The sequence below is a fragment of the Bos javanicus genome, chromosome 28 (genome assembly GCF_032452875.1).
Source record: "Bos javanicus breed banteng chromosome 28, ARS-OSU_banteng_1.0, whole genome shotgun sequence".
In the NCBI taxonomy this organism is placed as follows: domain Eukaryota; kingdom Metazoa; phylum Chordata; class Mammalia; order Artiodactyla; family Bovidae; genus Bos; species Bos javanicus.
This window is the reverse complement of record NC_083895.1, coordinates 39,064,380-39,089,113: the sequence shown is the minus strand read 5'-3', so window position 1 is coordinate 39,089,113 and position 24,734 is coordinate 39,064,380. Positions and strand designations below refer to the sequence as shown.

General features: G+C 38.1%; 1 protein-coding gene across 6 annotated transcripts in view; it reads right to left on the bottom strand.

Annotated features, from left to right (window-relative positions):
- Positions 1-24,734, bottom strand: part of NRG3 (neuregulin 3) — a 1,226,542-nt gene that overhangs the window by 557,443 nt on the left and 644,365 nt on the right. The gene's annotated exons all lie outside the window — the stretch shown is intronic.

Below are 24,734 nucleotides of genomic sequence, written 5' to 3'. Positions count from 1 at the left end.
TCTTGCCTGGAAAATTCCATTGTCAGAAGGGTCTGGGGGGCTACAGTCCATGGGGCTGCAAACAGGTGGACACAACTGAGTGACTGAGCATACAAAGAGAGTTATTATAGTCTGAAACGAAACACAAAGTTCAATTTACTTTTACATGGATCCTGGGATTAAATGCACCAAAAGCATCAACTGTGCTTGTGGAGCACCAAGGGGGCCCCTGGTGCTTAACCTGGGAGATCACCAACCTTTCTGATAAATTGCAGTGGGCACTGTCCTCAAACAAATGTTCTGCAAATGCTCACCAATCTATGCAGATCATTTCAGAGCTACTGGACTAAATTAAAAGACCAAGCTTTGTCGTTCATCTGACCAATTGGACACAATGTGAATTTACACATTCATCTTCCATTTCTCAGCCTCAATCTCTTTATTTACAAACTTTGTCATGACTGGGATTGATAATATCTAAGACTATTTCTAGCTCCAAGATGGTTTCAGCCTATATTAGGTTTCTATCCAATCTGTCCTGAAGAAATAAATTTTTATAACCACTCTGAGACTAGTGGGAAATTCAAGGTTAAGATTTCTTGGAGTTCTCAGTGACACTGGTTATTATGTTGATGATTTTTTAAAAATCACCCCTAAGTGCTACCTAATTTTCATTTAAATGGAAGAAAGAATTATCCAGACAAGACAGGGACTGTTTCTGAGATAGTCACTCAGTTCACTTTGGTTCTGCATGAGACTGAAACCATTTAGCAGAAAATTAAATTAAAGTTTGCCAAGAAATTAAGATAAAATGTGAGGATCACCATGTAAAGCTATTTGTCATTCTGGAAAGAATGGATGATCCATGTCAACCTCCAAATTCAGCTCTATGAGAGCAACTGGAAATTAGTGAGGGTTTTAAAAGTGATGGACAAATGGAGTTTGATATGGGTAAATGCCAGCTGATGCAAAGAGCTAAAGGACAGCTGAGTGTGACAGATAGATTCACTGTCCATGAAGATCAAATTACTGAAATCCAGTGTTCAAAGAATCCTAGAAGGGCCAGGCTTTGCTGTCATAATATGAGATTAATCTCAGGGCAAGTAGAGTAAACTTGAGGAATATGCTTAAGAATGAGTTTGATTCCTTCTGAGATCTCAATGATTTTAAATTTCTTTCATTTTCTTAAACAAAGCAAAGAGAGCACAGATAGGCATATGATGACATTTAAGGGATAGAAGAAGTCTCCTGAGTTTGCAGAAGCAAAGTCAAAGGCCACTCTTCCATTTATTTACAAGTAAAAGCTGATTCAGGACCTTGCCTGGAGTTGATAATAGACCAGCCCCATTAAATGGCAGCAGAGATCAATACCATTGAACTACCTGGTAATTTATATGCAGCCAGAAATAAATTTGCATAAACCTGTGACTAGTAGGTAGGAAGTGAGAGTCTAGTGACGTAGCTGAACTTGTGTCTAAAAACAACAATTACACCCTTAAATACATCAGAGAATGACCTGAAATTTCTGCAAATTTAAAACATGATTTGGGAGAATGGCATTGAAATACGTATAATATCATATATGGAATGAGTCGCCAGTCCAGGTTCGATGCACGATACTGGATGCTTGGGGCTGGTGCACTGGGATGACCCAGAGGGATGGTATGGGGAGGGAGGAGGGAGGAGGGTTCAGGATGGGGAACACATGTATACCTGTGGTGGATTCATTTTGATATTTGGCAAAACCAATACAATATTGTAAAGTTTAAAAATAAAATAAAATTAAAAAATAAAAAATAAAACAGGTACAAAAAGTCTGTTTCATACTTCTTTTCATTCACCCATTAGACAAGTATTTATTTCCAGAAACTATCTCTCAGGCACTATTAAAGGGGCTGGGAATATACCAGTGAGAAAAGGACCACATCTCTGACATTACATCCTAGTGGAAAAAGTCACACAATAAATACTAATCATGCTAAATCAATAAATAATCTAGTGTGTAAGAAGGTGATAGATCCTCAGACTTTTTAATTGAGAGTAGGGCAGCCGAATCTGGAACACTAAGTGAGGTGGCAGGCAGCTGCAGTGTTAAATAAACCGAATCACTGAGAATGTAAAATATGAGCAAAGACTTGAAAGGGATGAGGCAGTTAGTGATGCTGACATCTGAGGAAAGAGCAAAATGACCAGGGGGAGCTTCTGGAGCCCACAGTTGGAGTGAAATGGTATGCCTGGGGCAGAGAAAGCAAGGAGAGAGAAGGAGAGAAGAGATAAGACATAATAAACACTGGTTCTCTGGATGAAATGCTTCACTGAAATTTTATTTATAAGAATAATATGATCTGACATGTTTTGGTCACTCTCGCTGCCATATTAAAAATAGATTAGAAGCAGGAAAACCTATTAAATATTTGTTTTATTATTTATTACAAAAAGACTCCAGGCAAGAAATGCTAGTGGCTTAGGTAAGTGTAATACTAGGAGAAATAATAAGAAATGGGTAGATTTTGAGATGGAAAAAGTAGCTTGTGAAGTAGGCTTTGAGGAGAACAGGAATTAAGTGATAAAAGTGTTGAGTTTGAAGTATCTATTAGAAATCAAAATAGAGATATAAAGCAGAAGCTTGGAAGTACAAGTCTTGAATTTGGAAAGGAGGTACAGGCTGAAATTGTCATTTTGGAATTTATCAGAATTTAAGCGGTACTTAAAGCCATGACGCTGGGATAAATCCACCAGTCATAAGGAGAGAGGGAGACAGACTGACAAGAGCATCAAAGACTGATATGCTCCTATGTTCAGAGGTTGGAGAGAAGTGAGAATGAGTGACCAGTAAGACAGGAGAAAACCCAGAGTGTGTAAAAGAGTGGGGTCTAAGTTCAGAAAACTTACAGCCATCAAAGAATCTTGACCTTGTTGATAGATGGTTAAGAACTGGGAAATGACCATGGTGTTAAGCAGCATGGGGTCAGTGTTACCTTTGTGTGAGGGGAAAGTCAAAGTGGAGAAATTCATCAGAATTGGCTGCCTCAGTGTAGACACATCTTTGAAGAGTTTTGCAGCAAATAGGAACAAAGAATAGGCTGGTAGGTGGTAGGGAAGTTTGGTAAAGTGATGATTTTCTTTTTGTGAGAATTAATAACATTAATATAGAGATGGAAAGGATCCATAGAGTTTTGAAATCAGAAGAACTGGGTGTAAAATGGGGTTCTGTCACTTAATTGTTTTATGACCCTCGACAAATGATTCAACTTCTCTGAACTTCCTTTTTTTTTTTTATCTTACCAGACAAAAGGCTACATTACCTTTAGTTAGCAATCTCGAAGGAGACAGAACTGAATTATATAAAGACTCACAGAGATAAAGATTTATATTTGATGTCTCTTAGAAGCTGCAAGTTAAAAACTTTCTTTATGGATCCCTAACATCTTCATCTTGGAATGGGAAAATAATGCTTGTGGCCCTGGGATTTGTTAAGAATTGAATAGAACGGTGCAAATGAATTACCCGGAATAGCATTTGGCATGTATCAAGTACAAGATAAATGAGATTTGCCTTCCCTGTGTGCTCTGTGGTGTCTCAGAGGAAGACCCAGATTCTCTGAATGGACATTTGCACAATCAGCTCCAACCATGCTCTTTGATGAATCTGGTCTCCAGTATGTTTGTAACAGTAGCATAGCTTGAGGCTCCCCTGAGACCATGTATTTCTTTGATTACTGCTTTATTATCAGTCACAGTGCTGCCTCAGTCTCTGTCCATCCTCCCATGACCCAGGTTCTGATGCTGTGGGCTCCACTCACATGGGCTGTGCCCTATTGAGTGTGCTGCCAAAGCAATGTGAGGCACAGTTCAGTTCAGTTCAGTTGCTCAGTCGTGTCCAACTCTTCGCAACCCCATGAATCGCAGCACGCCAGGCCTCCCTGTCCATCACCAACTCCCGGAATTCACTCAGACTCACGTCCATCGAGTCAGTGATGCCATCCAGCCATCTCATCCTCTGTCGTCCCCTTCTCCTCCTGCCCCCAATCCCTCCCAGCTTCAGAGTCTTTGCCAATGAGTCAACTCTTCGCATGAGGTGGCCAAAGTACTGGAGTTTCAACTGTAGCATCATTCCCTCCAAAGAAATCCCAGGGCTGATCTCCTTCAGAATGGACTGGTTGGATCTCCTTGCAGTCCAAGGGACTCTCAAGAGTCTTCTCCAACATGACAGTTCAAAAGCATCAGTTCTTCGGCGCTCAGCCTTCTTCACAGTCCAACTGTCACATCCATACATGACCACAGGAAAAACCATAGCCTTGACTAGACGAACCTTTGTTGGCAAAGTAATGTCTCTGCTTTTGTACATGCTACCTAGGTTGGTCATAACTTTCCTTCCAAGGAGTAAGCGTCTTTTAATTTCATGGCTGCAGTCACCATCTGCAGTGATTTTGAAGCCCCAAAATATAAAGTCTGACACTGTTTCTACTGTTTCCCCATCTATTTCCCATGAAGTGATGGGACCAGATGCCATGATCTTCGTTTTCTGAATGTTGAGCTTTAAGCCAACGTTTTCACTCTCCACTTTCACTTTCATCAAGAGGTTTTTGAGTTCCTCTTCACTTTCTGCCATAAGGGTGGTGTCATCTGCATATCTGAGGTTATTGATATTTCTCCCGGCACTCTTGATTACAGCTTGTGTTTCTTCCAGTCCAGCATTTCTCATGATGTACTCTACATATAAGTTAAATAAGCAGGGTGATAATATACAGCCTTGACGTACTCTTTTCCTACTTGGAACCAGTCTGTTATTCCATGTCCAGTTCTAACTGTTGCTTCCTGACCTGCATACAGATTTCTGAAGAGGCAGATCAGGTGGTCTGGTATTCCCATCTCTTTCAGAATTTTCCACAGTTTATTGTGTTCCACACAGTCAAAGGCTTTGGCATAGTCAATAAAGCAGAAATAGATGTTTTTCTGGAACTCTCTTGCTTTTTCCATGATCCAGCAGATGTTGGCAATTTGATCTCTGCTTCCTCTGCCTTTTCTAAAACAGCTTGAACATCAGGAAGTTCACGGTTCACATATTGCTGAAGCCTGGCTTGGAGAATTTTGAGCATTACTTTACTAGCGTGTGAGATGAGTGCAATTATGCAGTAGTTTGAGCATTCTTTGGCATTGCCTTTCTTTCAGATTGGAATGAAAACTGACCTTTTCCAGTCCTGTGGCCACTGCTGAGTTTTCCAAATTTGCTGGCATATTGAGTGCAGCACTTTCACAGCATCTTCTTTCAGGATTTGGAATAGCTCAACTGGAATTCCATCACCTCCACTAGCTTTGTTTGTAGTGATGCTTTCTAAGGCCCTCTTGACTTCACATTCCAGGATGTCTGGCTGTAGGTCAGTGATCACATCATCGTGATTATCTGGGTCATGAACATCTTTTTTGTACAGTTCTTCTGTGTATTCTTGCCACCTCTTCCTAATATCTTCTGTTTCTGTTAGGTCCATAGCATTTCTGTCCTTTATCGAGCCCATCTTTGCACGAAATATCCCCTTGGTATCTCTAATTTTCTTGAAGAGATCTCTAGTCTTTTCCATTCTGTTGTCTTCCTCTATTTCTTTGCATTGATTGCTGAGGAAGGCTTTCTTATCTCTTCTTGCTATTCTTTGGAACTCTGCATTCAGATGTTTATATCTTTTCTTTTCTCCTTTGCTTTTCGGTTCTCTTCTTTTTCACAGCTATTTGTAAGGCCTCCCCAGACAGCCATTTTGCTTTTTTGCATTTCTTTTCCATGGGGATGGTCTTGATCCCTGTCTCCTCTACAATGTCATGAACCTCATTCCATAGTTCATCAGGCACTCTACGTATCAGATCTAGGCCCTTCAATCTATTTCTCACTTCCACTGTATAATCATAAGGGATTTGATTTAGGTCATACCTAAATGGTCTAGTGGTTTTCCCTACTTTCTTCAATTAAGTCTGAATTTGGTAATAAGGAGTTCATGATCTGAGCCACAGTCAGCTCCTGGTCTTGTTTTTGTTGACTGTATAGAGCTTCTCCATCTTTGGCTACAAATATAATCAATCTGATTTCGGTGTTGACCATCTGGTGATGTCCATGTGCAGAGTCTTCTCTTGTGTTGTTGGAAGAGGGTGTTTGCTATGACCAGTGCATTTTCTTGGCAAAACTCTATTAGTTTTGCCCTGCTTCATTCCGTATACCAAGGCCAAATTTGCCTGTTCTCCAGGCAAAAAGAAACACCTCCAGGTGTTTCTTGACTTCCTACTTTTGCATTCCAGTCCCCTATAATGAAAAGGACATCTTTTTTGGGTGTTAGTTCTAAAAGGTCTTGTAGGTCTTCATAGAACCGTTCAACTGTGAGGCACAGGGAAGGCTATTTATGAAAAATACCAATGGAAATACCAAGTGGACCTACATTAAAGTTACACTATACATTCCCTGGTACAAACGTTCAGACCACTTTCTTAGAGATATTTTCCCATCTCTAAGAACATGTAAATGTATATCACAGGGGAATATGTGAGGGCATATAGTAATTGGAGTTGTGAAAGCGTTGGTTTCTGATCTTCAGTCAAATCTAATCTGAATCACACTAGTTGGGTGAACTAGACAAGCTAATGAGCCTCTCTAAATCTCTGTTATCTCATCTGTTAGTGGGGCTTGCAACATCTTGTGTGATCTATGTGAATGAAAATTGAGATAATTTTAGCAAATCTCCACACAGAGCAACTGATGTGAGTAAATAATATTCATGTTTATTACTGAGTAGGTTATCTGTATATTAGGTACTTGGGCAGAGATGAGTTCTATACTAAAATTTCACAATTCAAAACAAGAACAATGACATAGAGGTTTCAATACAAACACTTTTCTATTTGAAACCCTGTATTATGAAGTTCTCCAATGAAAAAAATAATTCTAAATATGGTGCAACATCATTAATTCCTGATGTAGTACATAATTCTCCACCCAAGACAAAGCTGATCATGGTGCTGGCTTCACAGTCCTCAAGTTGTAGTGAACCATAGGAGGCAGTGTCCCCTCTGAAGGCCAGTTTTACTTTCAACCATGACAGTAATGCCACCTCCATGAGACCCTAATTTTGGAAAGAAATCCCTCAGTAGATACTGTATCTATTCAAACTAAAGATAAAGCTACCATCTTATACATACCATAATTTAATGCCAAAAAAAGTTAAATTTTTTGAAAAAAGAATAGGGGCTTATCCAAATTTTCCCTGGTTTAATCAAAAGTAATTTATTTTGTCCTTAAATTTCATTTGGAGTTTGGGAGATCTCATGCTAAGATTAGTCTTACTATCTGTACAGCCTTAGAGCAAGTTATGTATGGATGTAAGAGTTGGACCATAAAGAAGGCTGCGTGCCAAAGAATTGATGCTTTCAATTCTTCAGAGTCTCTTGGACAACAAGGAGATCAAACCAGTCAATCTTAAAGGAAATCAACCCTGAATATTCACTGGAAGGGCTGATGCTGAAGCTGAAACTCCAATAATTTGGCCACCTGATGTGAAGAACTGACTCATTCGAAAAGACCCTGATGCTGGGAGAGATTGAGGGCGGGAGGAGAAGGGGATGACAGAGGATGAGATAGTTGGATGGCATCACTGACTTAATGGAAATGAGTTTGAAGAAACTCTAGGAGATAGTGAAGGACAGGGAAGCCTGGCATGCTGTAGTCCACGGGATCGCAAAGAGTTGGACACGACTTAGCAACTAAACAACAAATAGCAACTTACATGTCCTCTGCAGGTCTCCATTTCCACATCTGGAAATAATGTTTTAGATGTAAAATTTTAAATATGATTGTATGCATATCACATCCAGCATATATAAAGTGTGTAAGAACTGAAAGTTCTTTTCCAGTACACTTTACGCTTTTTCACACTCTGATAACTTTTAAATAGCACTTATCTACCTTGGTGGCTCAGAGGTTAAAGCATCTGCCTGCAATGCAGGAGACCCGGGTTTGATCCCTGGGTCAGGAAGGTCCCCTGGAGAAGGAAATGGCAACCCACTCCAGGATTCTTGCCTGGAGAAACCCATGAATGGAAGAGCCTGGTAGGCTGCAGTCCACAGGGTCACAAAGAGTCAGACAGGACTGAGCAACTTCACTTTCACTTTCTTTACCTAACCTGGGCTCAAGTTATCAATTGGAAAACCTCATAGTGTACAAAAAAATAAGAAAAATAGGCTCATAATTATGTCCCTGATTCTCTTTACATAAATTTAAATGAATTCACACCATGTTAATTAAATTTTATTATTTTCACTAGACTTGAAATAGATTTAATTCACATACATTACAATAGTTAGGGCTTCATTATCATATATGAAAATCCTGAAAATTATCTGCTAAACAAATACTGAAACCACATGATCATCCTTAATTATTGTGAGCCTAAGGAGGCTACAATCCGTATATTGATCACAACCTACAATATACTAAAATGTAATTCTGGGCTCCACAAATTGGATTTTGAAATTCAGTGTGAAAGATTTTCATAAGACACCCAGGGGACTGTGATAGGAAATGATATTACTTTGGTTCTGTATTCTGCCTGTTCTTCTTCTCTTACAGCAAACACAAGTAGAAGAATCACTGAGATAAAAGTGAATACTTCTTTTTGGAATAAATGGTTTCTAAAAGTTGTAGTTGTGCCCATTTTCAAATAATCACACCTGAGTATGAAGCCTAAATGAGGAACTCCATGAACTCTGAAATCAGTAATGGTCTTTTGACATGCTTAACTTGGATTCCAAAGTCTGACATGTAAACACCATATAATTATTTTTAACATGAATAAATCTCATAAGGGTTGCAAAGTTGATTCAGCTGATAGTACACAGAACGTGGGCTTGTGATGTCAGAGGTCTGACTTTACACACAAGCTCTACTCATTAGCTGCAGTGTGACTTTGGGAAAGCTACTGATCCTCCATTTATTCATCCGTAAGAAGGGAATAATGATAGCACTCCCTATGTTAATTTTGAAAACGAAAACAAATCAATGATGGAAGGGATGTATTAGACACACACACTCTATCCAGTTGGTTATAAATTAGTCATTGAAAACTCTAAATCCACAAATCAACTTTCTGACATGTTCACTTTAAGTTTATTTACATACTTACAGTATAAAAATCTTAGGTTTTATACCAACTTACAAAATTATTTTTAAGAAAAGACTCAGACTATAAGAACAAATGGGAAGAAAATTAAAAAACAATCAATAAAGCATAAATCAACAAACAAAATCAATAAAGCATACTAGTACTGATTCTTCCCAGAATTACTCCCACTAAAGCACTTTATGCTTATTTACATTTTACTTGGGGTATCTTGTTCTTCCTCAGCTGAAGAATATTCCTTATGAGACTTTAGGATAATTGTTACATTTTAAAGAAATGCTAGCTGCCCCTGTTGCTGATTAGATTACCCTTCAAGAATCCTACTACACTGTGCATATGTGCTTGCCATACTAAATGGGCTAATATCTCAAATTAGTGAAATTAATATTCAAAAGCACAAGCTCTCTTGGTACCTAATGCTAAAAGCTATTGACATCCTGTTTCTTGAATTATTCAAACATACATCGTTATCAATTTGTATAAGGGTGTTTTATAAATTACAAACAGGCAATTCATTTAGGATGTATTCTTTTTCATGTTTATCTAAATATTAGGCTATCTTTGGATTCAACTAAGGTGATGGAGGCTTTGGGGCCATTTGGACAGTATAGGGTTATACACGGGGATGCTGCAGAGTCGAGTTCTTCTAGGTGCAACACTGGGGTCTTAAAAGACAAGTACCACAAGAGCACCCAAGAGATGGCCTGCCTATGCTTGTTAGATACAGGACAAAAGATGAATTGTGAAAGACGCTATAACCACATTATCTTATTTGTACTGCAGCATATCCTTTCAAGGGTATCATTCTCATTTTATACATAAGTAAACTGACATGATTTTCTTTCTTTTTTTTTTTTTTTAGATGAGTACAACTAAATGAAGTTGAAGTCTTTAGCAGAAGGTATTCTAGGAAAAACTGGAAGAGTCACATGAATCACACCTGGACACAAAACCCCAGACAAGATATTGCCACACTCCTTAGAGGGTTGAGAGTCTGAGAACCCCAAAATCTGGAAGTACCTAAAAAGTCCTCTAATCAAACTCTTTGTCAGACCAACAGAATATTTCTACCAGGAACAGAGGTCTCATGGCAAGATCTTCATATTAAAATCTGGCTTGACATAAGGAAACATCACAAGGAAATCATTGACAAATGTGGTCCTGGATGTTCTAGAGCAAGAACTGCTTTTATTGTGAGAAATGAAATGTTTCCTGGCATATCAGTACACAAAAGACATAACAGTCATCAGCAATTGCCGTCACCACAGAAGGTGAGGAGTGAGCCCTGAGGGAACTCAGGAAGGAAAGAATATCTGTCATCTAAGAAGCCACCAGACTGCAGCCACTCCCTACAGTGAGTCCCAAGGAAGCTCAGGAGGCAAAAATACAGGTTACTGACCTCCGCTAGCTGAGGTGATGTCAAAGGAATGATTTCAGTGAGTCCAAAGTCTTGCGTCTTTCCATACATAGGCTTCCAGGTGGCATGATGGTAAAAGAATATGTCTGCCAATGCAGGTGACCTAAGAGGTGCGTGTTCAATCCCTGGGTGGGGAAGATCTCCGGGAGAAGGAAACGGCAACCCACTCCAGTATTCTTGCCTGGAGAATCCCTTGGATAGAGAAGCTTGGAGGGCCATGATCCAAAGAGTTGCAAAAAGCCAGACACAATTGAAGAGACTTAGCACATACATAGAAAAGCCCCTATGTCCTTATCTTGGGATGGATATCTTATTTTCTTTAATTAACAATCTTTTGATGTTCAGGCTACCTGCCCTTTGTTGCAAAAATTCTGTATAACCTGGTTCCTCCCCTCCCCTTCTCGGAGAAGTTCTTTCAGGGTCACTTGAGATGCTGTCTCCTGGGCTTAAAGTCCTAAAAATTCCCACAGAATAAAACATAACTCTAAACTTTAAGTTGTGAATATATTGTAAGTCAACATTCAGAAGCAAGGAAAATCAGATCAAGGGAAAACCTGGGAGTCAGCATGCAGTAGAAACACCAAAGGTGGCAAATTTAAGGGATATTAATGCAAGAACTTGAACATAATAACGGTAACTATAATAATCATAAATAGCAATAATTTAAAAAATAGTGGTAGGAGTAATTACAATAAAAGTTAATAGTTACTAAGTGTTGACATGTGCTACACATTGGGCTAAATTCTTTATGTACATCACCTTATTTAATCTTTAAAACAACCCTGAGATAGAGCTATTATAACTCTCATTTTACACATAACAAAACTAAGCCTCAAGGAAATTAAACAACTTGCCCAAGGGCACAAAGCCAAAGAAAAAGCCAGGGCAGTGCCTGGAGTCTGAAACATATCAAATTGACTCTGAAATCTGCTTTTAAAAGTGGGAAAAAAAACAGCAGGTGAACCATGTACTCAACATCCAAACCATATTCAAGATCCAAAGTGTCAATCCAGGTGGAAAACAGCAAGCATGTAACTCTTTGAAATCACTACATTGCATTTTGTTGACCATAAAGCCATTATAAATGACTAACATTTATGCTAATGGATTGAAATACAAGAAAAAAAATTTACTACATGCTAGATGTTGGAAATTTACAGTGTAATTACATTTACAGATGGTCTTAAGGTATGAAAAGCAAATTAAAATCTAATACAGATAGTATTTTTAAAATTTTTCTTAGAAATACTCATAAGAGAAAAAAGGTAGGATTTGGTCCTGTCTCTAAATTCCTGGGCACTGCTTCTGCCTAAAAACACTAACAGGCAAATTGAGAGCTGTGCACAATATACTCAAAACTACCATAATGTTTAGGTACTGGGGTAGTTAGAGATGATTTGTCATAAACTGACCTTGAGGGATAAGTGTTGTCCACACATTGCAACTCAAGATTCTAGGAAATGTCTATTAGTTACATGGAAGGAAACCTCTTAAAAAGGGAACGGAACCTGATTTTTTGTAAAAAGCTTTAGCTGCCTTGTAGTCTTCTCGGAAGCCAGCTACATTAAAAACAGAACAATCTGGGACTTTCCTCGTGGTCCTGTGGTTAAAACTCCCTGTTCCGCCAGAGGGAACATGGGTTTGATCCCTGGTTGGGGAACTAAGATGACTCATGCCATGCAGCACAGCCAAAAAAGAGAGAGAGAATCATCTATTCCTGGTAGAGAATCATCTATTCCTGGTATCCCTTTCTTTACATCGTCACCATCACTTTTAAGAACAAAGATTCTCACTTGAGATCAGATGTTGTTGGCTCCAGTTTACAAAGGTCCAAGGAGTCTGAGACAGCTAATCAGTAATCTGCCTTGAGAGCCTGGAGTCAGAAGTCACTGCATCCTTTATGGGGCAGAGCAAAGAGATGTCGTTTATCTAGGAGATCCACTCACCACTGTCCTGCCTGCTATGACCTGACTCGATAAGCTCATAATTTCTGTTTCAATGGAAGCACATCTGCCTGTTAATCTCTTTCAACTGTGAAGTCCAAGTTTTGAGTAAAGTCCATGCTGGTCTCTGTCCTAAGTTCTAAACCCCCAGGTAGGTTGTGAATATATTCCTAGAAATCCATCATATCAACTTGCTTTCTTTTTGTGTGTCAGAGCCCTTCTGCCCTGCCCTTCCAAGACAGAAATTTTGATATCTGAAATTTATCTGAAGTTACTCATTAATTCATTTAAAAAAAAAATCATTGCACATCTGCAGCTGTTAGGACCTGTGCTGGATAATGAAGTGGATGCCTTTTTTTTTTTTTTTTTTTTACAGCAAGGTCTTCTCCTTCCAGGCCTTATTTTAGGTAACCTGGACTCTTGATTTATGACTGTCTCACACTTGCCCTCCAGTCCTAATACCATGGGTGCCTCATTTTGTACTGTGGTTCCCTACTCATTATCCACTTTCTCCCATGCTTGCATCCTCAGGAAGGTTAACAAAATCTCAGTGTCTAGGCACTAAGCGTGTGCTTCTCTGAATCACTGAGAGGCTTCATTAAAACATAAATGGATTGACCTTACCCCCAGAGGCTCTGACTCAGCAGGTCTCAGAAGGGCCTTGGAACTTGTGCTTCTACCAAACTCCCTGGTGCCATGGGGGCTGCCTGAGGACCACAGTTTGTAAAACTCTGAACAAGAGCATTTCCCTGTACCACATTTCTTCCAAGTTCCTCAGCTTGAAGGTTAGTACCAGGACTAGAAACCTGGGCCTCCAAACTCTCGATGCTAAAGCTGCAAAATCCTCATAATTTCAGCTAAATGTTAATAGATGGGAAAACAGGGATAGCGATTACTGGGACATAGTTAGAACTAAAAACATACACAGAAAATTCAGAACTACTATAGGATCAGTCCTGGTAACAGTCTATTGAGGAACAGGAATGCTGGCCCAGGATGGCAAGGCTGGGCTCAGTGTGACTACCCTCCTACTAAGCAAGATTAATGCTCATAAAGGCTCAGTGACAATCAAAAATAATAATTTAAGAACCACAGGTACTATATACTTATATTTGCCCAATCCTTTTGCAGAATTTTGCATACGGATTCTTTGTCAACAGGATATTCCTGATTCTTTCCATACAATCTCTAAATATTTCCTATTTCTATTTTTTTACTTTAGAAATGGAGAGGAAACCATTGGATTGAAGGGATGCCTAAACTTTATTTATCCATTTTTGTTGTGGTTTTGAGTGCTTCCCCTCAGAGTAATCACATCAAAGATTTTAGGGATGAAAGTATAGAAACTGAACAGCAAATGTACTGCCAAGAGTGGAAACTGTGATACCCATTTCAGCAAACAACAGAACACAGCAACCAATTAGGGATGACGCCAATATTAATTAGATCCTGATAGAGAAATAATCAATATTGAATGACTAATCTTTTCAGAGCATTTCCATTCATCTGTGGTAAATAGTTTTTTCATTTCCATAGGAAAAAAAGAACTTTAGCAGTATAGGCCAAGAGGAAAATAAAGATGAGTACACAGTATTTCTGGAAGTGAATGTTTTCAATCATTTAAATCTATAATATCTTGTAAAATAAGGTTGTCTTTCATTTAACCAAATAGCACTTAAGAGTTTATAAAGAACATTTTAAATCTGTGATGCATTTTACTCATCACAGTATTCCAGGGAGGCCATGTTTTTTATATATATATATATATATATATATATATATATATATATATGTTGGTTAAGAGCACAGATAAATTACCACTAAGAGCACAGACAAAAAAACAAAAAACAAAAAACAGCAACAATTAAGGAGAAGAAACATTAAGGAGTACAAAATTTGGGAGTAAAACTGGTAGAATTGGAAGTGAGAAATGAAAAAGAGATAAAAAAGTCTACTCTAGAGCCAAGTCAGGAGACTGCCTAAGGCAAAAATATAACTGATGCTAGTAAATACAGGAAGATAGCTTCTTTGGGGAAAAATGTACAAAGACTTGCCCAGAGTCCTAATGATAATAAATATAACAAAAGTTAATATTTATTGAAAACTCACTATGTTTTTAACACTGTGATCATGCTTTATTTTCCTGAAAGGATTGAGTCTTCACCACAACCTGATGAAGTGGAGTACTGTTTACCAGAAAGAGAGATAAGGCCATCGTGATTAAACAGAGGGTCAATTCTAGTCTTTCTGACAAGAGAGTCCAAGCTCATAATCGCAAACAGAGTCCAGGTTCATAATTGTGAAACTCCAATACTTCCTAATATCAGGCATAGTATAAGGAAGCATGGCCTTCCCCGGTGGCTCATATGGTAAAGTGCCTGCCTACAACGTGGGAGACCTGGGTTCGTTCCCTGGGTTGGGAAGATCCGCTGGAGCAGGAAATGGCAACCCACTCCAATATTCTTGCATGGAAAATCCCATGGATGGAGGAGCCTGGCAGGCTACCTACAGCCCATGGGGTTGCAAAGGGTGAGATATGACTAAGCAACTAACACACACAAGGAGGCCTACAGTCTATTAGAAGTGGAGGGATGTGGCATCAATGAAGTTGTGTCTTGCGGAAAGACAGAAGTAAAGAGGACGCTTTGCTTCCACTCACTGAGATCCTGGGTTCAAGAGCCAAGAACTGACATCTAATAAAGACTATGAATAAGAAGGGTAGCCCAGATGCTAAAGCACAGCTAAATCATATTAACAACAACCAAAGAATTTCTCCTAAATACCACAGCCATCTCAAGAAACAAGCAGGTTACTTGTACTAAAACTGGCAGCGGACACTGTGTGGAGAGAAGGGCAGACTAGCCAAGCTTTGCTCATCTGCAAAGGGACCGTCATTGTGGACTGCTCAGAATACAGTGTCACAGTGTACTCTTCTGACAGCTTGGACAGAGCCTTAACCAAGCCTTTAATCATTGGTTTGGTCAAATATATATATACATATGTATAGGGAAGCTCTAACAGAAAAAACAAGACAAGGAACTGACTGTGGCTCAGATCATGAACTCCTTATTGCAAAATTCAGATTTAAACTGAAGAAAGTAGGGAAAACCACAAGACCATTCAGGTATGACCAAAATCAAATCCCTTATAATTATACAGTGAAAGTGACAAATAGATTCAAGGGATTAGATGTGATAGGCAGAGTGCCTGAAGAATTATGGACAGAGGTTGTGAAATTGTACAGGAGGCAGTGATCAAGAACAGCCCCAAGAAAAACAAACGCAAAAAGACAACATGGTTGTCTGAGGAGGCCTTACAACAGCTGAGAAAAGAAGAGAAGCTAAAGGCACAGGAGAAAAGGAAAGATATACACATTTGAATGCAGAGTTCCAAAAAGCAAAGAGAGATAAGAAAGCCTTCCTCAGTAATCAGGGCAAAGAAATAGAGGACAACAAGAGAATGGGAAAGACAAGAGATCTCTTCAAGAAAATTAGAGATACAAAGGGAACATTTCAGGCAAAGATGGGCACTGTAAAGGACAGAAATGGTATGGACCTAAGAGAAGAAGAAGACATTAAGAAAAGGTGGCAAGACTACACAGAAGAACTGTACAAAAAAGATCTTCATGACCCAGATAATCACTATGGTGTGATCACTCACCTAAAGCCAGACATCCTGAAGTCTGACCTCAAGTGGGCCTTAGGAATCATCACTACAAACAAAGCTAGTGCAGGTCAAGGAATTATAGCTGAGCTATATCAAGTCCTAAAAGATGATGCTGTCAAAGTGTTGCACTTAATTTGCCAGCAAATTTGGAAAGCTCAGCAGTGGCTGCAGGACTGGTAAAGGTCAGTTTTCATTCCAATCCCAAATAAAGGCAATGCCAAAGAATGTTCAAACTACTGCACAATCGCACTCATCTCACACACTAGCAAAGTAATGCTCAAAATCCTTCCAGCTTGGCTTCAACAGTACGTGAACCATGAATTTCCAGATGTTCAAGCTGGGTTTAGAAAAGGCAGAGGAACCAGAGATCAAATTGCCAACATCTTTTGTATCATCAAAAAAGCAAGAGAGTCTCCCCAAAACATCTACTTCTGCTTTATTGAATACTCCAAAACCTTTGACTGTGTGGATCATAAAAAACTGTGGAAAATTCTGAAAGAGATGGTAATACCAGACCACCATACCTGCCTCGAGAAATCTGTATGCAGGTCAGGAAGCAACAATTAGAACTGGACATGGAATAACGGACTGGTTCCAAATTGGCAAAGGAGTATGTCAAGGCTGTATACTGTCCCCTGATTATTTAACTTATATGCAGAGTATATTATGCAAAATGCCAGGCTGGATGAAGCATAAGCTGGAATCAAGATTGCCAGGAGAAATATCAATAACCTCAGATATGCAGATGACACCACCCTAATGGCAGAATGTGAAGAGGAACTGAAGAGCATCTTGTTGAAAGTGAAAGAAGAGAGTGAAAAAGCTGGCTTAAAACTCAACATTTAAAAAACTAAAATCATGGTATCCATCCCTATCACTTCATAGCAAATAGATGAGGAAAAGTGGAAACAGTGAGAGACTTATTTTTTGGGGCTTCAAAATCACTGAAGATGGTGATTGCAGCCATGAAATTAAAAGATGCTTGCTCCTTGGAAGAAACACTATAACCAGTCTAGACAGCATATTACAAAGCAGAGACACTACTTTGCCAATAAAGGTCCGTCTAGTCAAAGCTATGTTGTTTCCATTGGTCATGCATGGATGTGAGAGCTAGACTATAAAGAAAGCTGAGTGCCAAACAATTGATGCTTTTGAACTGTGGTATTGGAGAAGAGTCTTGAGAGTTCCTTGGACAGCAAGGAGATCAAAGCAATCAATCCTAAAGGAAATCAGTCCTGAATATTCATTGGTAGGATTGATGCTGAAGCTGAAACTCCAATACTTTGGCCACCTGATGTGAAGAATTTACCATTGGAAAAGACCCTGATGCTGGGAAAGATTGAAGGCAGGAGGAGAAGGGAACAACAGATGATGAGATGGTTGGATGGCATCACCGATTCGATGGACGTGAGTTTGAGCAAGCTCTGGGAGTTGGTGATGGCCAGGGAAGCTTGGCATGCTGCAGTCCATGGGGTCGCAAAGAGTTGAACACGATTGATCAACTGAACTGAACTGAAGCCTTGAATTTTTGGTTTGGTCTTACAAATGGAAAAACCTTGATAGCTTAAGTGTTGCAGCTGAGGGGCTCCTATCAGAGAGCGTGAAAGGTATGTTTTAAAGAGCCCCATCTCAGCCCTGGAATCCCCTGAGACTGAATGCTTGTTCCTTTAATCAACCTTCTCAGTTTGTCACCCTAAACCTGTTTCTTTTAAAAGATTTTCTGCTTTGGTCCTATAGGTGATTATTTTGAAACTTTCCTTTTATGATGGATTTTTCTTAACATGTGAAGTCCAGTTGCTAATGACACAACTACAATGCCAGACATACACCCTGCACAACACACACAGGCACATACAGCACCAAGTTACGCAGCCCTGAGAAGACATGCCAGTTACACTTAAATAACTTCATGTATATTACTTCAGTTCTCAAATTGTCTATTCCCTTATTTTAAAATGGAAGGTATTCTAGTTACACTGTGATTTTGTTAAAGAAATAAATCATAAAGTTTTATAAAGTGGCTGGTTGTGTAACAAAAGATGCTGATCGTTACTACCCCAATTTCTTCCCTTCTTTCCCTGGTTAATTAATAAATATTACAAAATATATTCATAAATACTGATTCTTTATCAGCTTGATACTGTGCTCCTGAATATTTAAGCTAAGCTGTACATCTAACTAAGATTATTTGAATTCTATGATTTGCACATTGGAGTTGTACTTTAAATTTGCAAACAACTTGTGGCCACATAAGATGATACTTATAGTAGAATCATTAAGCCTAAGATTATTTTTCATTTCTTCAGGAAAAAACTTTCTATTTCCATTCTATTGAAACATGATTTATATGATTATTATGCAAAATGAATATGATTAATTAAACATAGTAATCACTTTTGACTCTTATTTTTTTAATCCAAGATAGCTGAATAAACATGTAAATATGGGAGTCACATGCTCAGAAGTAAAAACTGAAAACCTAGATCAACAGGAAAGGAGTGTAGGGAAAGAATGTGAAATTTGTTAGGCAAGGGGGGGTCAGATATTCTGCACTTTAGAAGTCAGATATTCTGCATTTTAAATGTCACCACCATCAAAATGAATAATGGCTGAAAAAAATAAAATGTCTTGGCAATCAAGGCCACTGAAATTTTTAAAAAGAGAAATTTCAATGAACTGAGAGTTCGTTCAAGCCAGACTGTAAAGAGTTAAATTTGATAGAGAACCATTAGTGACACTGCTACTGCTGCGGCTAAGTCACTTCAGTCGTGTCCCACTCTGTGCGACCCCATAGGTGGCAGCCCACCAGGCTCCCCCGTCCCTGGGATTCTCCAGGCAAGAACACTGGAGTGGGTTGCCATTTCCTTCTCCAGTGCGTGAAAAGTGAAAGTCAAGTCGCTCAGTCGTGTCCGACCGACTCTTAGAGACCCCATGGACTGCAGCCTACCAGGCTCCTCCGCCCATGGGATTTTCCAGGCAAGAGTACTGGAGTGGGGTGCCATTGCCTTCTCCAATTAGTGACACTATCTGGGTGTAATTTTAAAGTCTGGCAAAGAGGGGAAGGAGTGGAAGGCATTAGGTTGTAACTAGACATCTCAGTAGACACTTCGAAGAGATTTTCATGGCAAAAGAAAATTATTTATAAATTTACCCTTGATAAAAACCAAAGGAAAGATCTCAGTGTCAAAAAAAGGAAACAAGATAAACACCTGGATTGGGGGACAAGTATAGGGATGAAGGGCAATTATGGAGGGTTAAGCTCTAGTATAGAGCTGGAATATAGGCTCTAGTATAAGCCTGGAGAATCCAAGTATAGTCCATGGGGTTGCAAAGAGTCGAATGTGACTGAGTGACTTTCACTTTCACAAGCTCTCGTGAGGATGCTAGACAGGTCTTCTTCCAACAACAGTAGACTGTCTTATCGATGACAGATATTCAGTCACCTCACTCCATGGAAGGAGTGCATGTTCACTAGGTTTGACCATGTGACTTGCTTTGCCCAATGACATGTGAACAGCTATATACTCTGAGAGAAGCATTAAAAGCTAATAGAGAGGAGGAGAGGCTGAGATGTATGGAAAGAGTAACATGGAAACTTGCATTACCATATGTAAAATAGATAGCCAACAGGAATTTGCTGTATGGCTCAGGAAACTCAAACAGGGGCTCTGTATCTACCTAGAGGAGTGGGATTTGGGGAGGGAGATGGGAGGGAGGTTCAAAAGGGAGGGGATATATGTATACTTATGGCTGATTCATGCTGAGGTTTGACAGAAAACAACAAAATTCTGTAAAGCTATTATCCTTCGATTAAAAAAAATATTTTTTTTGTAAAATGAGATAATCCATGTTATATAGTTAACATATCTGGCACAAAATTTAAGAAAAAAGCTAACAGGTTTGAATCCATCTTCTCTTTCCCTATGGCAGGAAAATCAGCATGTCCCATTATAGCAGCTACTTTAGGAATGAGAAGACATGTAGACAGAGCTAAGCAGAGCTGTGTAGAGCAGACACAGCAGAGAAGAAACAAACAGATGTGAATAGATGCCATTGTGCAACGCAAATAAGAAAAAAATGATGAGCCACTGTGATTTGGGGAGTAATTAACAGACAAAATTGATCATTAAGCCAACTCAAGGACAGATACTCAGAAAGACTTACAAGAGATCCTGCCTCCTTTCCCACCTCCCCCTGGCACAGATAAAATTTCCCATTTTTCCATAGGCACAGATTATTTTACTTAGGATATTCATGTCGGCATACAAAATGCCTTTACTGAGATATTATTAACGTATCATAATATTCACCTTTTGAAAGTGTATAAGATATTATTAACATATACAAAATTCATCTTTTGAAAGTATACAATTCAATTTCCTTCTTTCAGTGTATTTAGAGTGGTACAATTACCACTATTTAATTGTAGAATATTTTTATCCCCCAAAGCAACCTTGTATTCTTAAACAGCCACGTTTCCCCCTGCTTCCTAGTCCTAGACAATCACTGATCTAATTTTTGTTTCTGTATATTTGCCTATTCTTGACCTTTCATATTAACGGAAATACACAATATGTCAGTATGTGGTCTTCTGTGCCTGGTTTCTTTCATTTATCCTAATAGATGAACCTCAATAACATTAGGAACTCTCTTTTAGGACAAGACAGAAACAGCTTTTTTGATGGTAGCTTTTTTTTTTTTTTTTAACTATCTGTCAAGCTTGTGTGTGTATATATATAGTCATATATATAGTTACATATATATTTACCTGAGCCAGAAGTATTACTATTCCCATATTTCAGACCAAGAAACTAAGGCTCAATGATTTAATTCAATTCCTAATGTTTCATAGCTATTAAGTACCAGCATCAGTATAAAAACCCAAGTCAGTTTGACTCCAGCTTCCATGCTTTTTTCCTATCACATAACCTTATATGAATTTCAAAGGTTATTTCTCTAAAAATGTCAGTTATCTAAGGATATTAAATTGGATGGTGGATATCCTTCAACTTTATGCCATGAGCCTTTCTACATTGTCTTGCACCAAAAAAGAAACACAAGAGAATGGCACTGTGCTTTCTAAACAGGCAAGGAAATTTAAAAAGCAGATAAAAAGTCAAAAGTAGTTAACAAAAGGAGCCTGTCTGGATACTGAAATGTAATCCACTTCCCCCAATCAATTATTCCTTACATAAAAGAATACTAAATAGAAGGTTCTTGTCTATTGTTTTTAATTATTTCCAAGTTTACACTGGTATGACATATAAAAAGACATAATAGGATAAGTCTAAAGAATCTCAAACTAATTTTCAGGAGCACAAGTCTAATCTCAAATGGAGCATCCCTGTGATCTCTGAACAGCTAAATTCTCACTCAGTCAATAAAGGTTATTGTACTCTATTAAAGAGCTTAGTGTTCATGGTAATACACAGCTTCCTAAGTATTTCGAATTCGTGTTATCACTTTTAGATTCATTATGCATTTAAAAAATGTATTGTTCAAATCCCAAAGAAAATTTGATTGGAGAATTCTGCAATTAGGTTTAACCAATAGTTGCTTTCTTTATCCCTCCTTATATCACTGAATTATTGGCCTTAATACAGTTTCAGATGCCTCAGAATCACTGTACACTCTACTAGTCTTGGACCCCATAACTAATTAGCAGTTAAATTCAACTTTCTCAAAGGTTTTTAGATCATTCCATGCACTCCTTTCCTGTCCCCTCATCTCAATTTTGATCTTTCTCGTCTCTGCTCCCTAACAGATCTTTCAATTGGTTTTCACTTTTATTTCATATATGTGTTGCTAAATTATCTCACCAAAGCAATTTTTAAAAAGTGTTTTATTTTTTATTGGAGTATAGTTGATTAACAACTACATTGGTTATGTTCATTTCAGGTATACGGCAAAGTGATTCAGTTATACATGTACATGTATTTATTCAAGTTATTTTACCATTTAGATTATTTCAGAGTGCTAAGCAGAGTCCCCTGTGCTATACAGTAGATCATTTTTGGTTATCTATTTTAAATGCAGCAGCATGTACATGTCAATCCCAAACTCCAAATGTATCTGTCCCCACTCCTTCCCCACTATTAATCATAAATTCAGTCTCTGTTTTGTAAATAGGTTCATTTCTATCATTTTTTAGAATCTGCATATAAGTGATATCATATGATACTTGTATCTCTGACATACTTGGTATGATCATCTCCAGATCCACCCATGTTGCTACAAATGGCACTCTTGCATTCTTTTTAAGATCTGAGTAATAGTCTATTGTATTTATGTACCACATATTCTTTATCCGTTCATCAATGGACATTTTGGTTGTTTCCATGTCTTGGCTGTTGTAAATAGTGCTGCAGTGACCAATGGAGTACAGGGATCCTTTCAAATTATGGTTTTCTCCAGATATGTGCTCAGGAATGGTATTGTTGGATCATATGGTAGCTCTATTTTTAGTTCCTTAAGGAACCTCTATACTCTTCTCCATAGTTGCTGTATCAATTTACATTCTCACTAACAGTGTAGGAAGGTTCCCTTTTGTCCACACACTTTTGTCCAAAATTTACTGTTTGTAGACTTTTTGATGATGGCCATTCTGACTGGTGTGAGGTGATATCTCGTTGTGGTTTTGATTTGCATTTCTCTAATGATTAGTGATATTGAGCATCTTTTCATGTGTCTCTTGCTCATCTGTATGTCTTCTTTGGAGAAATATCTATTTAGGTCTTCTTGCCATCTTTTGATTGGGTTTTTTCTTTTCTGATACTGAACTGCCATAAGCTGTTTGTAAATTTTGGAAATTAAGTCCTTGTTGGTGACATCATTTGCAAATATTTTCTGTGAGTTGCTTTTTACATTTTTTATGGTTTCCCTTGCTGTCCAAAAGCTTTTGAGTTTAATTAGGTCCCATTTGCTCATTTTTCTTTTTATTAATATTTCCGTTACTCTGGGAGATGAATCAAAAAATTCACTGCTGCAATTTATGCCGAAGAGTGCTTTGCCTATATTTTCCTGTAAGATGTTGTATAATATCCAGTCTTATATTTATGTCTTTAATCCATCTTGAGTTTATTTTTGTGAATAGTGCTAAAGAATGCTCTAATTTCGCTTTTTTATGTGCAGCTGTCCAGTTTTCCTAGAACCATATTTTGGAAAGACTGTCTTTTCTCCATCATGTAGTCTTGCCTCCATTGTTGTAGATTAATTGACCACAGGAGTGTGGATTTATTCCTAGGCTTTCTGTCCTGTTCTATTGTTGATGTATATTTTTTTCATAGTATTCTCATATATTCCTTATAATTCTATAAAATTGGTAGTAATATGCTATTCTAAATGTAGCTATTTGAGTCTTTATTTTCTTAGCCAATCTAAAGATTTGACAATTTTGATCTTTCCAAAGAACCAACTATTGTGGGATTTTTTCCCCGAAATGTTTGATGTACTCTTTGTTATCCCTTTCCTTGCTGTTCAAGATGCTCTTTGTCTCTGACTTTTGGCAGTTTGGTTATAATCGATCTCAGTTTGGGTCTCTTTGGATTTATCACACTTGAAGTTCATTGAGCTTCCTGTATCTGTATATTCATTTCTTCCCTCAGATTTCAGAAGTTGTTTTTGGTGTTTTTTTTTTTTAACCATTATTTCTTATATAAGCTGACTCTTTATCGCTCTTCTCCTCTGGAACTCCCATAATGCATATATTAATCTTCTGGATGGTGCTATGTAAGTCTCTTAGATTCTGTTCATTTGTTTTCATTCTTTTTTTTTTTTTTTTTTTTTGCTCCTCAGATTTGACCATTTAAATGACCTGTCAAAGTTTGGTGATGCTTTTTCTGCCTATTTAAGTCCCATATTGAATTTCTCTAGTGAATTTTTCAATTCAGTTATTGTATTTTACCTCTGTAATTTCTGATTATTTTTAATAATTCATGTCTTTGCTGATAACATCATTTTGTTCATATATAACTTTCCTGATTTATTTTAGTTCTTTATGTTTTCCTTTAGCTTTTTGAGCATATTTATGACAGTAGTTTTAAAGTCTTTATCTAGTAAGTCTAATGCCTTTGTTTCTCCAGGGGCTGTTGCTGAGAATTATTTTTTCCCTTTTAATGTGTCATACATTCTTGCATCTTTGTAAGCCTTGTAATATTTTATTGAAAAGTAGGTATTTGTAATGAAGGAGGGCATGGCAATCCCCTCAAGTTATTTTGAGTGCAGAATCCCATGGACCGTGGACAGAAGAGCCGGGTGGGCAATAGTCCATAGGGTCACAAAGAGTCAGACATGACTACAGTGACTAGGTACACACACAGATACTTGTTAAAACAAAACAACAACAACAAAACAGTTACCTTTCCTGGTCTTTACAAACTGACTCCACGCAGAGGAAGAAAGTCACTCATCAGCCTAGTATGAAGGCTTAGGTTCTTCTATGGGGTTTTCTAGGTATTTGTACACAAGTATTTTTAAATATAATACATTAAGAGTCCCATCCTTGTTTTTTCTTGGGGCTTTAGCTGTCTATTGTATTCTTTAATAAGGAATTTCTTGTCTCAGGAGTCTACATGTCTGT